Raw genomic sequence first — 14,695 nt, 5'->3', positions numbered from 1 at the left:
AAAGCAGTATATAACATGCACTGGATAGCTAAACTTGGAGAAGCTTGTTGGCAAATATTTAACTATCTGCCCTCTGGCTTTTCCTGTCTCTCATCTGTGTTTCATAATGCAAAACTAAGGAGGGTTTTCACTTTAGTGAAATCTCGTTACTAAATGACGCTTGCAAATAACACGTTCATCAATTAGCATTTGGTATTTTGATTAAACCATTTTGCAAGAAAATTCACTTCAGTGGCTGTTAAAAGAGTATATTTTGAAAGGAAAATATGTTTTGGCATTGAGGACTTTGAGGTTCTTCTTCAGTTTATCAAAATCTATGCAAATTGTAAAGTGGCTTTTTAATGTGTAGGTGAACTGCTTTTATGCCAGCAGTTACCACCATAGGTTACATAAAATAATGCCTATGTTGAACATTGACAATAAAATGTCAAAGTGAGACTGACACTGTTGAGTTTATCACTTTTATTGGCCTACTAGCCCTAATTGGATAATTGTCTCCCTTTTTCCATTTCTCCTTAAAACCATTTACCCCATTGATTTATTCATGCTTTTGTCACGTCTTTGTCAGTAGTTACATTTATCTGATTACTCATCTTCTGTGGTGGTTGTTCATCTTTTTTTTTCATTTAGCCTCCTTACTTTGGAAATCCCTGCATCTCATCATAAAAAAATGATTTCATATTTTGCCACTTATGTTTTCTAATGTTGTACTTGAGTCATACTGCCTTAGTCACAGTTTAATAGGTTGTTGGAAATTGTTTTAAACTGAAAAAAGAAAATCCAACTCCACTTAGGTTGTCTTTCTTTTGTAAATATTATTTGAAATTTGGGTTAAAAATCATATACCTTGGAATGAAACAGTCTTAATAAAATGAAGTCATTGGTATATTAAAAACTTCCTACTTCTGGAGGATAGTTTATTTTAAGTATAGTTTATGAAAAATACCATAGTCAATGACTCTAAGGTAACCATGAAAGTGTTTTCATTCATTTTATTCCACTGGAAAAAAGCAGTTAAAATAATTGTATAGATTTTTACCTTATGCTTTTGTGTCCTGTGTAACTAATTCTTTGCTCTATGTACAAATGCCCTGGTTCCTAAAGGCTGTTAATTTTCTTCTGGAATAAAATACCTTTTGAATTTAGTAACAAACTTCAGATCAACATCTATTTATTTGAGAGAGAAAGTAAGTATTAGTAATTTAATTCATTATGGATAGTTTTTTTTCCTCTAAGCTGCTTTATTCATTTATAGATATCATGTCTTTAATCACTTTCACTAGAAAAGATCTCTTCTCCTGATAGTCTTTTCTTAAGTAAATCCTGGCTATTCCTTAAGGTACTTTAGCTTAGAATTTTTTTTTTTTTTTAAGGAACATTTTTCTCAAATAAGAAGTCCCGACATTATTGGATGGCAGAGTTGGTTCAATGATTCAATGATATCAGGTCTGACATTTTTGCAAATCTCTGAGCTTTTTCCATGCAGTCACAAGATGCTTGCCATCAATTCAGCCATCATATGTATCTACCTTCAAGGCAGGAAGAAAGCGAAAGGACCTGCTTTTAGCTTATAATTTAAGAAGTAGTTACAAAACTATTCTCAAGGGGGGGGGGGTCTGTAACCTGAAAATGGAAATGTAACTTTTCTATTTAGAATAATAGTTTACCTTTCAAACTGGTTATGTGAAAGACTTTAACTTGTATCTTTATTACATTATTATGCAGCATATATTCATTTAAGAAATCCTGAGCAGCAACTATATGCCGGGCAGTATTTTAAAAGTTAAGACTACAAACTCTAATAATAAATCAGAGATCTTGCCTTCAAGTACCTTCTGGACTCATCAGGAAGAAATGCAAGAAAACTGACTCCCATAATAAAAAGAAAAGCGATGATCAGTGTACTTCACTCATTTTAATGATAAACAAGGAGCTTCTCAGAGGGACAAAGTGACGAATTAGTATCAGAGAAAAGACATGAAACACTAGCTGCCTAGACTCTCAACCCAATGACCCTTCCATTATGCCCGTGGTGTCACCTCGGAGACAATGTTTGGCGCTCTCGTGGGTTTTCCTGAAAAGCTGTTTGTTTTGCTGTTTTTAAAGGAAGCTAGAGAAAACCCCTTTCTCCTGTGTCCTTTAACGCTTATTTACCTTGTGGGTCAAATAGGGAAATGTCAGTAAGTTGTCATCTTGGATGGGTTAGGGGGTCAATAGGAATTCTGGTGAGATTTGGTTTTTCAGTGGTTGGAGGAAACAGGAGCAGTATTGCTTTATTGCCTCAAATATTCTGGAAAGCAAAATCCCGAGCATGTCTCTTGCTCTTTTGGCTGTTGACAATATAGGTCTTCAATCTTCCAAAAGGATCTTCACAACTGACAATCTGGCATGATTTTCACCCTAACACTACTGGAAGTGAGTAAGATTGTGTATTACCTCTAAGAAATGTTTTCTGTCTAAAAATTTTTGGTAGCATGTCTATGAACAATAGGTTCACATTTGAAATTTTAAAAATGATAATTCAAAACAACATTGTTAGTTTAATATGTTCTTGTTAGAAACAATACACTTTGCTGTAAGAGGAAAAGGGGCCCCCTAATATGTTGGCTTTAAATCCTTTGATAATGCGAGAATTGCACTGTTATTATACTTTTATAAATTATTGCTATAAATTATAACATTTATAAGTAATTATATTTCTATTGTCAGCTCATGTTAACTCTAAAATGAATTCCTTATATTTGTTTAGTGAATTGCCAAGTCTTCATATTTTTTTTTTCTGTCTTCTCACTTTTTTTCCCTCTTCAACAGACATATCTTTCATGGACTTCTACAATATAGCTTCTTAACTGATTGTCCTGTAATCACTCTTTGCTTTGAACTGTGCCTGTTGATGGTCTGGTTAAGCCTGGAATGTTGGTCAAGAGAGGAACGAGTGGAAATACAGAAATGGAAGCCTACCAGATTCAGAGACAAACAGACGCAGAAGAATGAATAGATGTCTGGTGGGTGCCAGCTTGGCCTCACTGTCCTCACGTGGTGGCCCTCTCATCTTTCTGGCCACTGGACCTGCTGACCAGCTGTGGCCCCTGGCCCACCATCAGATATTTGGCTCCAGACATGCAGGGCAGTGACTGCCAGAGGCCACTGCGCTCCTAAGACCCCACGGTTCCTCTCACAGCCCTGCTTCAGGGGCTGGCTGTGCTTGACCTCTCAGGTGTTTCTGCAAGCTTTGCCTTTTCCACTGGAGTCAGTGCTTCCTGAGAGCTGGTTAATGGCTCTGTTGTCCTCAGACTGTCTCTCCTAGACCTTTCCTTTCCCTAATTCCTGCACAATTATGTAAACTCCAATTCCTATTGTACACCCTTATTCCCATTACATGCATAATGGCTCTGCTTCTCCAACTAAAGCCAGCCTGATACACTCCTGGGCTCATCCCTTTCCCAGGACAAAATTCTTATAGTGAAGATGATCATGTAGTGACTGAGCCCTCCCTTTCCCTGTTAATCCTTGATCCTCATCAACTCTCGTTCAAAACTTCCACTTTGCACAATTTTGGACTCTCTCTGGGTCCTGTCTGCTGTGGGCCTGGTTTGGCCACACCTGTATACACACCTGTATACTTCTGAGTGTGAGGCCTCTGCCCTGACACACTCTAACACAGCAGACTAGAGTTGAGGGTAGAGCAGATCTTAATTCAAATTTTTGTTTTGCCCCTTTCTGTCTGAGACCTTGGGCAAGTCATTGACATTTGCAGGTACAGATTCCTCACTGGCGAAAGCTGCCTTATGGAAGGAGCTGGTGTGAGAAGTCAATGCAAAGCCGTCCACAAGTTCACTTGCATCCTCCTCCTCTTCTTTGTTTTGTCACCAGCCCTCTGCTGCCCTCCAAGAAGAAGAAGGATGTGGCCTCAGGGTCTAGGCATTTCATTGCCTCTAGCCCCGTAATCCCAGTGGGAAGGGCCATGTGTGAACCGTGGGCTGAAGCACTGAGCGCCGGACATAGGGGCATCTCGATTCAGAGGCAGAGGAATGCTCGACTGTTCAATGTGGGTTATTTTTCCTTGGAGTGATGATATGAAGCCACATTTATAAACATTGTTGACATTGATGCTGATTACAGATTTGAAGAATGGGCGAAATGAGAGACGTTTTAAGAAGGACTTGACAATAAAAGCAATACTAATTATAGATGCTTATATCCATGGCTTATTATTGATGCCTAATAATTAGCATGCCACACAATGGCAATGATGTGAGTTGTTAAATAGAACACACCACTAGCTCGTTCCGTTCAGTTGCAACAAAGTTCTCTCCATGAATACTTGGCTATTAAAATTTGTTGTTGAGGTGGCATTACTGTTCTGTAGTGATCCTTTTTTACATTTTATCCCATAAACAGTACTATGGGACAGTTGTTTCCATTTTTCTGGTAAGAAACTAATGCCCAGGGACTATAAATAAATGCTGACATCGTAAAGATATAAAGTGGACTGAAATAATACTCCATTCCAAGCCCTTACTTGCACCTATGCGGCAAAGCTGATCTGTTTGAAGAAGTTTAGTGACACACAAATATGCCTTAATTAACAGCATGAAAATGCGAAGAGAGATGGATTTGCCTCGTTAGTATTTGCAGTCTAAGTGACTGCTCACTTGCCACTGGGGTCTGATTTCCTCAGATGTCTTTGTCTTTTGACATTTATGTACACCTGCACTTTGAAATCTGTAGGCTTCCTAAGAGCTCCAAAATTTTAAAAGCAATTCTTTGGTCTCCCCAGCATGTTCTAGCCTCTTCGAGCTACCTGAATGGTATGGCACTGTGTTTTTAATATTTCACAGATCCCGTACTCTGTTCCAAACAAACAGCAGTGCCCCCTGTCTAGTGTGATTCTCTGTCCAGGTGGACGTGAGGGTTCTTATACTTGATAGCGCTAGAGAAGAGGAGGATACAATTGGTTAGAATTCTTGAATTAGACTAATAAGTACTCCATGTTAATCAGCCTGATGGTTTTGAAGTTCCTCTGAAAGCTATGGCAGAGAATGGAAGTCCATTTGTCACGTTTGAAGAAATGGAAAATGGAATCAAAGAGACTTTTACAGTGTTTGGCAATCTTGAGAAAGCAGGATTTTATTCATTATAAAGGTGTTTAAGTCACACCCTTTACTTCCAGGTTTGGCAGTTATTTTATGTCCCCTAAAAAACAATGTATCAATTATCTAGTGAAGAGTGTACCAATTAATTTATGGACATGTAGATTAACATGCAATCCACTAATGTGTTAATGAGTTTAAGATTTTCATGAAATACATAGACCAGTTTTGAGTTTTGTCAACCTCAGTGGTTGAAATTAAAATGGAAATCGCAACATTTGTTTTTTGTTCTCACTATAAAGCAACTAATTATTTTTCTCTTGGTAATGATAATTAACACAATTCCTCTCCCGTTCCTGATCAGTGCACAGCTGGTACTCGGATAATCACAAAGACTTGGTTTTATGTGGTGACATTAAAGCCCTGTCTAACTTGGGAAGTGAATTAATTGTGTACTGTTGCCTCAGTTTATTAATTCTACATTATGCCTCAGTGAACTTCTCAAATTGGGAGCAGCATTTATAGTAAAATTGTAGTCAGGGAAAAAGAGAGCTCCTGTTAGCATGAGCACCTATTATTGACTGTAGATTTTGTCTGCTTCAGATGACATAGTTTGCTCACAATTTTGATACGTCTGAATAAGGCCCAAAGAAACATTTCATCCATGCATATTTTGAGGCATTCTTCTTTCAGTTAGGTAGGGGTGTGCTTGGTAGCTTAGGTTTTGGGCTGGAATGTGTTCAGAGCGCTACTCATGGCCATTCCATGGGCTTTCCTGGAGGACGGGTTTGGACCAGAGCTGACCACTGGTCCCATCGTCTGTGTATCACTGTGGCGTCCCCGAGCATGGTGGGGCAGCCCTGAAGAATACAGTGGTTCTCTGTGTCCACTCTGCGAGGACTGTTACCCTTCTCATCCTTTGTGTAACAATCCCTTAGGGACAGTGATCCAAAATATTTTTCATTCAAGTATAGATGATATACAGTATTGGTTTCAGAAGTACAACATAGTGAATCAACAATTATATTCATTAGCAATGCTCACCATGCCACATGTAATTATTAACTGTCACCATACAAAGATATTACAATATTATTGACTATATTCCCTATGATGTACTTTTCATTCCTGTGAATTATTTATTTTATAACTGGTTTATTCTATAACATCTCTATCCCCTTCTCTTATTTTGTCCACCCAGTCCCTACCAGGCCCTTATGGCAGCCACCATTTTGTTCTCTGCATTTATGAGTGTATTTCTGTTTTTTTTGTTTGTTCATTTGTTTTTTATTTTTTTATTTTTAGATTCCACATGTAAGTGAAATCATATGGTATTTGTCTGTCTTTGTCTTATTTCACTTATCATAATATCCTCTAGGTCCATCCATGTTGTAAATGGCAAGAATTCAGTGCTTAAAAGCTAAGAGGTGCTCAGTCAGTGTTTGATGGGTGAATGAAGGGTGGTCAAAAGAAGAATGGCAGGTTTGAGCCCAGCTACCAGATGAGGCTTGATGCTAATTGGCTAGTGCATGGTAATGGTGTCCCAGTAATCATATAGAAGGCATGTTCACACTTACACTGCCCCAAGAACACCAGTAAATATTATGCCTATCCTAAGTTTCCATTATGGCAGATTTGAAAATATGATAATACTTTGTGCTGGTGAAGTGAAGGTATGTTAAAGGTACACTTGTGCAGCCCTTTAGGAAGGGAATCTAGCAATATCTGTCAAGAGCTTGGATAATGTTTGTTTTCTTTAGTCTGGCAACATTTAGCATCTGGAATTCAATTTTAATGAAACAATTCAAAATAGGGAAATAGCTTTCTGCACACTGGGATGTTCATCTAAGATTTGTTTGAATCATGGAAAACCAGAAACAACCTAAGTTTCCAGCAATAGGGGGGGTGGTTAGTCAAATGTGGCACATTCACTAATGGAGCTTTATTTGCTGTTACAAATGTTTTCCAAGATTTCACAGTAAGATAAAAAATTCTTATACAGAGGGATAAAACTTACACGTCATTATCACAACTAAAATACACCGTATGTAGAAAAAGCCCGGAAGGGTTTTATTTTAAATTTAGATTTATTTAAAATTTAGACTTATTTTAAATCTAAAAATTGAAAAAAGACTGGGAAGAAATCCACCAAAATATTAACATTGGTTGTATTTTTAAAATTTGTTTTTGTTTTCCCAATTTTGAGTAGGCCCTTTTGAGTGTGTCTCCTCTACTCTTTTGTGTGGAAAGCAGATACACAAAGAAAGAAGACAAGCGATCTTAGAACCTCAAAGAAGAACTGGTTTCTTATGACCCCCTAGTTCCTGGTTCTAGCCCTCAGGAGTCCTAGCTGAGTGCACTGAAATATTCTTTCATCCGTATTACTCTTACTCTTATTAGTAGTAATTATTATTATTTTCTTGAATCAGTTTTTGTTACCTGTACTCAAGTATAAGTAAATAATGCTCATCTACTTTTGGATATTTAAAAAATACTATAGTAAACATAGTAATTGATGTATTCTTAAGAAACAGCAGTTATACTATCAAGAGCTCTTGTTAATATATTGTTTATAGTAAGTAAGAGGCGTAGCATTTATGGCCAAAGAATTAAAGTGTTTTCTTCTAGTCTTGTTTTTCTGATTTTGGGGAGGTTTGATAATTTAATTTGACCCTAACATATAGTTACTTGCTATTTTAAGCAAACTTAATATGACTAATTTCAATTTTAAAATGATAAAGAGGGACCTATCCATTTAGGTTACATCCAGTCTGTCCTTCAGATGACATAGTCTGACCTCTGTCCCGACTCTCGGCCAGGCCACCCAAAAATTGTTTGCCATCACCCCCCATTAAAGATGCTCATGGATAAAAGATGCTAATAACAGGAGACAATGTTCATAATGTATTATTCAATAAAAAATGCAGGTTACAATCCTAATTGCATTAACAATGACAAATGTATGAAAAAACTGGAAAGAAACATACCTTCATGTTGACTATGGTTAATCTGAGTTGTGATTTTACAGAGATTTTAAATTCTCCTTTTTGTACTTTTTTATATCTTCCAAACTTTCTGCAATGTGTATGAATTTAGTTGGTAATAACATTTTTCCAAAGTTACATTTTTTTCTTTTTATTGGCAAATAAAATATACATGTTTAATGTATACAACAAAGTTACATTTTTAATGAAGAAATAATTACCTTAGTCACCAAAACAATCTTTTCTCCTGATTCTATCAGGTACAAGAGTTGGAGAAAGAAGGTAGCAAGGAGCAGCGGTTCGGCTGCCTTGGATGGACGCTCCTCCTGTGGGAATTCCGGCCCTCTGATTGCCTTCCCGGGAGCGTTTACCAGGAGGAAGGCCTGGGATTTGTTTCCAGTCCAGAGAATCCAGGGCTTACAGCAGGTGGTGGCTGAGAGCTCTGGCTTAGGAGGAAGCCTGGTCTTGCTGTTTTCTATCTGTGTGGACTTGAAAAGGCACCTAACCTCCGTAAGGCTCAGCTTTCTCATGTGGGTGCAACATCGGCATGAAATCTCTTCCAGGGTCCTCAGCCAGAGAGGTCCTGTCAAAGCACATCATTTATATTCCTAATTTGGCACTTACTACATCCAGCCGGCTTTTGTGTATTATTGAATGTGATTCTATTCGTTCCTAAGCTCTTGATGGTAGGGTGCGTATCGTTCAACCTTGAGAGCTGCCAGCATCGGCACAGTGATGTGTGTGTGGTATGCAACCAGGACGTGTATGATTGAACTGGATAAAAAAAGAAGGAGTATTTACTTATTGTCAATGTAAATCAATTTAGTTAGTGCCCCGAGTGGCAGAGAGGAGTGATGTGAGTAATTCCTAATGGGAGATATATGATTGTGGTATTTTTTTTTCTTTTTAAAATACATTAAGCATTATAAAATTCATGGCGGGATGATATACTGGATGGGATGACAAAGCCAACTTGGGATGATATATTTTCCACAGATAATCAAATAATGGTTAATAATTTGTTTTTCAAATTCTGTGTCTCTTGGGCCGTGGTTTAAAAGCAGCCTCCAAATGGGCCAGGGGCCAAAGTTGGGTAACCCTGCGTATAGGCTAGATGTGTCTTTGGTGGTCTTTGGGGTAATAAGGACTTACTTCTATTGAAAGTAATTAGGAAAGAAAATTTATGGGAAATGAGGATAGTGCCTTTGGAGGTCTGTGTTGGAGGAGGTCATCGAGAGGTCATGACCAGTTGACCTGTGAGGGGCAACTGGGATTTTAGAGACTCCTCGCCCCTGCCCCCATCCTTGGAATGTACATTCCACCCACTGTTCCCACAGTGGGAGCCATTTCAAGGGTGCAGCCTGGAGCGAGAAAGGTGTTGTTGAGACCATCAGGATAGTGTACATGACTGACCCAGTTAAAACCTCTATGTAAACTTTGAAGATTCTGGCATCTGGGTGCAAAGATCTCATCTTGCAGCTGCCCAAGACAGGCCTTGCGTGTAAGTCCCCTTACTTATTAAACCACTGACCAGTTCGGAGTCATCTGCCCCTTTCTTCAGTCTCCCTTGCCCTCTGTACATGGGGCCACTTTGTGAACTGACAGTCTGCCCTCTCTGGGTATCCCTGCTGGCTGGGTAGCCAGTTCCCCTGACCGTGGAGTTTGCTCAGCAGTGCCATGGGCCACCGATTACAAATCTGATTTTCCTTCTCAGGTAATTGACATTTCATTCAGGAAGACTTCCAATTTTATTAAAAAAATCCAATCAATATAAAAAGAAGAGAAACTCCATTTTCAGTAACTTTTTACTCATCTCCCACTTATACCCTTAAGGAAGCTTAAAGAACTTCCATCAGTTCACCAAAAAATAAATAGTTGGATATATTACAAAATTTTTTCGACACTTGACTCAAATCCCCACTTCAGCCAAGACATTCTTACAAAGAAATCATTTTGGGAAATTAAGAAACTACTGTTTTCATGAGGTCCCTGTGGGGGTGAGTTTATGCCTAACCCTTTTAATTTAGGTTCTGTATCTTGTGCCTGGTATCCAGCGTTAGTTACAGAGTAAACAGTATTTCCCAAAGACTGACAGGGTCAGCTGCTCCAGGAATGTGACCGGTGACGTCCCTGATGGATTACCGTCCTGCAGGCTGCTTCCAAGTCAGTTGAAAGGTAGGCATTCTTTCTGTATAAGGGCAGACTGCTATGGAGCATGTTTCAATTGCAACTGATAAAACTGAAAGCGTATCTTGGGCATGCTGTCTCCAAGGGCACCGAGCTGTTACTTTGCGGCAGAGTGATTTGTCATGTCAACACTGCCACTACAGCTCAACTGCTGGGTTTAGGGGGTTGTGAACCACAGTGTTGAATCTGTTGCCTTGATTAAGCTGTAAAGACACAGGGAAACTTAAATCCAGAACTCCTTTCTGAATAGAAACACACACTGTAATTCCAGTATTCAAATGGTAGAACCTTCCATCTCTGAGTTTTGTTAGCTGAAAAAGTTCCATCCTTTTTCCTGAAGTTTTGTTAGCTGAAGCTAGCTGTTGTCTTCCCTTCTGAAACAGCAATGGTATATATGTGTGTGTGTGCATGTGTGCGTGCATGCATGTGTGTGAGAAAAAGAGAGAGAGACTGACAGACTATTAGGAAGTGGATTTACCATTCAAAGGGCCTGGAAATACATTGACTGTTGCCAATACAAGAGCAAAAACCTGTTTACCCCAGCATCTGTGTGACTGTCACCATGAACAGGAGAAAATACATCCTAAGTCGCTTGAAAGCTGTACATGTGGAGTATAGAATAGTTGAGAAAATGGAATATGCTTCACTTGGATCCCCGACTGGTTTTAATCATCTTGTATATTATGGCTCTGGAGGTATGGATTTAGTTTCATATCAAAATCAGTTATTTATAAATGATCATCAATGTTGATACTATTTGTTCTATTAAAAACTTCACATTTAATTTTTCATTTTGATAGAATTACATTTTTCAGATGCACACATTCAAAAAGATAACATTAGTTCTCACAGTCCTCCCTTGATCGAAGTATTTTCTAGTGCTCCAAAACAAATGCTCTGCCATCAAAAAAGTGATTTTCTGAAGAAAATGTCCCTTTCCTTGCATTATTTTCTACAATTGTTTAAAAAATATGGCCCAGGATCAAAATAAGGTGATAAATAGTATCAGAAGAAGGATAAAAATATCATATTCCAGTAGAAAAGGTCTATATTTCATTGAAAAATGGTAATACAAAGGTACAAATTTATTAAGCTGTCATTATCGTAATTATCATATAACTGATATTTTGGAGTTTCTTTTGTGTCCACTTAGCTTCAGCTTTACAACAAATGTTTATTATATAGAGACAAATTCAGCTTTAAGAAATTGTTTTGAACTTGATCTTTTTACAAGCTGTGGTCATGTACAACTCTTAGCACCCTGTACCTCTGCCCTGCAGAAGCCACAGGAATGCTTCAGAACGGTGGTGGTGGGAAGTTAGAAACTTTTCTGTATTTGCCTATTTGCCAGATGTAAAGACAGACAAGAAGGTAAAAGAGGGAATTTCCAGAAGAGTCCATGGCTGCCGCTTGAGAGTTTACAGTTGCCAAAGCTGATGTACAGACTCAGGTAGGGATACTGGGAAAACCAGAACATTCTGGGAATCATTCTCTGCATTTTGTTCTTCCCTGCCACCCTCCCCTCTCCCCACCCGACTTGACGATATATTAAACAGAGTCTTCCAGAGACATAGGCGTACATTTTGAATGAAGAGCCACACCAGCAGGTCAAAAGTTTGCTTTTTGAGGGAGGTCAGTTCGTAAGGTCAGCGAGGTCTGAACTAGGTTTGCACTTGGTTCTCGGGTATCACAGGAAATGTTCCTGGTGTGGTTCTTGGGACAGACTGTGTACCTGGAAGCATGTGCTGAGTGCAGTGTCCTGGTCACTACTGAATGGATTCGGGGTTATCTGGGCTCTGACTTAACTGTGGAGAACATACAGGGCCCAGGCCCTGCAGTCGCTATGTGGAATGACAAGAAACCCATATAAAAGGCATTCATTGTCTCTGAAGAGGATCCTGGTCTTAATAAAAAGATACTTATCCTTGGAGCATACAGTGTGGAAAATCTTTAGTTGGTTGGTTGCACCAAGCTTTGCAGACTATCTTTGTTTCAAAAGAAAATAGTTTTGTTTTTCCTGTCTTGTGGGTGTCTGTCTACCTTATTTGAGGTTTCAGCAGTAGAGCGTTTATCTGTACTTTTGTGGTAGAGATGAAAGTTCTTTAAATGGCGGGTGTGGGGTAATTACCCCCTATTACAAACAAAACGAAACAACTATTTTTAACTCTCTGACCCAGTAGATAAACAAGTAATTTTAATAGTTGTAAACTCCACTTTCCCCCAGTTTTTGAATATAGGCACAAAATCTGAGGAGCTGAGATTTTACCATTTGCACAAGGTATTTGGTAATGATTCAAAGGAATGGATTGAGGTGGCTCTCTCAGAGCAAATAACATTTGCTGAGGGTCATTTGTTTCACTTGTAAGTGGAATTCTTGCTTGCCTACTGTAGCGTAGATTTTAATTTCCTGTTTGGAGTGACCTGTTGCTCAGATATTCCTGGAAAAAAAAATCATACACTTCCATCTTACAAAGGAATTACAGATCTTCCTGTTTTTAAAAAATAACAGCTTTGCTGAGATGTAATTCATGTACCATAACATTCACTCTTTTAAAGTGTACACGCAATTCAGTGGTTTTTACCTTGTTCAGAGTTATGCAGTCATCATTATTATCTAATTTCAGAATATTTTCCTCATCCCAAAGAGAGAGCCCATTCCCATAAAAAATCACTCCTCTTTCTGCCCACCCCATCAACTCCTGGCAACTATCGATTATCTTTCTGTTTCTGTGGATTTGCATATCTATTCCGGACATTTCATATAAATGGGTCATACAGTCTGTGGCTTTTTGTGATCAGTTTCTTTCCCTTATTCTGTTTCCACAGTTCATCCCTATTGTATGGATTAATACTTCATTCATTTTTATTTCTGAATAATATGCCAATTTATGATATATCAAGTTGTTTCACCATTCATGTGTTGATAGGCATTTATATTTCCAGTCTTTGACTATTATGAATAATGCTATCATGAACATTTGTATACAAGTTTTTGTGTGGACATATGTTTCACGTCTCATGTGTATATACCTAGAAGTGGAATTGTTGGATCACACGGTAATTCTACATATAAAATTTTGAGGAACAGCCACACTGGTGTCAAAAGTGGTTTTTCTACTTTATAATCCTACCAGGTATGTGTAGGGGTTTTTCCACATCCTTCTCAATCCTTGTTATTATTGTCTGTTTTTTTTTAATATTTTAATTTTTGGCATTCTGGTGGGTGTGAAGTGTTATCTCATTGTGGTTTTGATTTGCAGTCCCTAATCACAATTTTGTTGAACATCTTTCCTTCTGCTTCTTGGCCATTTTTGGAAAAATGTCTATTCAATCCTTTGCCCATTTTTAATTGGGTTAGTTGTCTTTCTCATTGTTGAGTTGTAAGAATTGTTCATATATTCTGTGTACAAGTACCTTATAAGATAAATGATTTGCAAATATTTTCTCTCATTTCCTCTGTTAACTTTTGTGGCACATTTGTTAGGACTTTGATTCCATCTTTTAAAAAAAAGTATTTATTTATTTATTTTTATTTCAGTATCATTAATATACACTTACATGAGCAACATTGTGGTTACTAGATGCCCCCCATTATCAAGTCCCCGCCACATACCCCATTGCAGTCACTGTGGTATTATAGAATCACTACTTGTCTTCTCTGTGCTATCCTGCCTTCCTGATTCTATCTTTGAAGTCACTTTTTTTCTAGATAACTTCACAAAGCCGAGGGAAATAATGACACTATTATTGAGAATCTGCTTGATCCGGACACTTTGAACACATCACATTTAATTTTTGTAATAACCTTAAGAGGTTGATGTCATCCTTTTTTTAAGGGAAAGGGAACTGAAACTAAGAATTAATTTGCTCGAAGTGACCCACCAGAACTGTGGCAGAATCTGCAGACGAATCCAGTTCTTCCTGCTTTGTAGGTCTATTTATTTTTCTTCTACCCTAATAGTTCATTGTTTGAGTAAGATCACCGAACAGTCAATATTGTATTCATCTGTAGAATGACTTGTACTAGATAAATAGGCATTTTATTCCTCAGTGTCCTATCAAAATTCTTACAAGTTATAATGTATTAAATGTCTTCAGTCACATCCATTGAATACATGTCCTTCCTTTCCTACCTTCCCTCCCTTTCTCTTTCCTTCCTCTCCCTCTTGCCCTCTTTTTGTCCCAAGAATTTGCTAGTCCTTACTATGTTCTAAGTGCCTAGAAAAAGTGAGTGAAGCAACGTCTGGTGCTCACACTCTAGTAGGAAAGACAAACTGCAAATAAATAGGGGTAGACGAAGAACTCTGAAGAAGCAGAAAGCAAAGGAGTGGACAGAGGGTTTACTATTTCAGACGAGGTCATTGGGGAAGACCTGGATGAAGTGAGGGAGCCATGTGACTCTTTAGGGGGTGCGCATTCCTTGCAGAGGAG

At 38.3% G+C, this 14,695-nt stretch overlaps 1 long non-coding RNA gene across 1 annotated transcript in view; it reads left to right on the top strand.

The window, feature by feature from the left end:
* The window catches only part of LOC118969208 (uncharacterized), a 34,460-nt gene extending 29,749 nt beyond the window's left edge, over positions 1 to 4,711 (top strand). Inside the window, exon 8 of the long non-coding RNA XR_012126303.1 lies at positions 2,812 to 4,711. This is a non-coding gene — a long non-coding RNA (uncharacterized lncRNA). The remainder of the gene's footprint in view (positions 1 to 2,811) is intronic.
* Positions 4,712 to 14,695: the final 9,984 nt, after the last annotated feature.

This window comes from Manis javanica, chromosome 16 (assembly GCF_040802235.1).
Source record: "Manis javanica isolate MJ-LG chromosome 16, MJ_LKY, whole genome shotgun sequence".
Taxonomy (NCBI): domain Eukaryota; kingdom Metazoa; phylum Chordata; class Mammalia; order Pholidota; family Manidae; genus Manis; species Manis javanica.
Note: the sequence above shows the minus strand (reverse complement) of the source record. Positions and strands in the feature narration are given on the sequence as shown.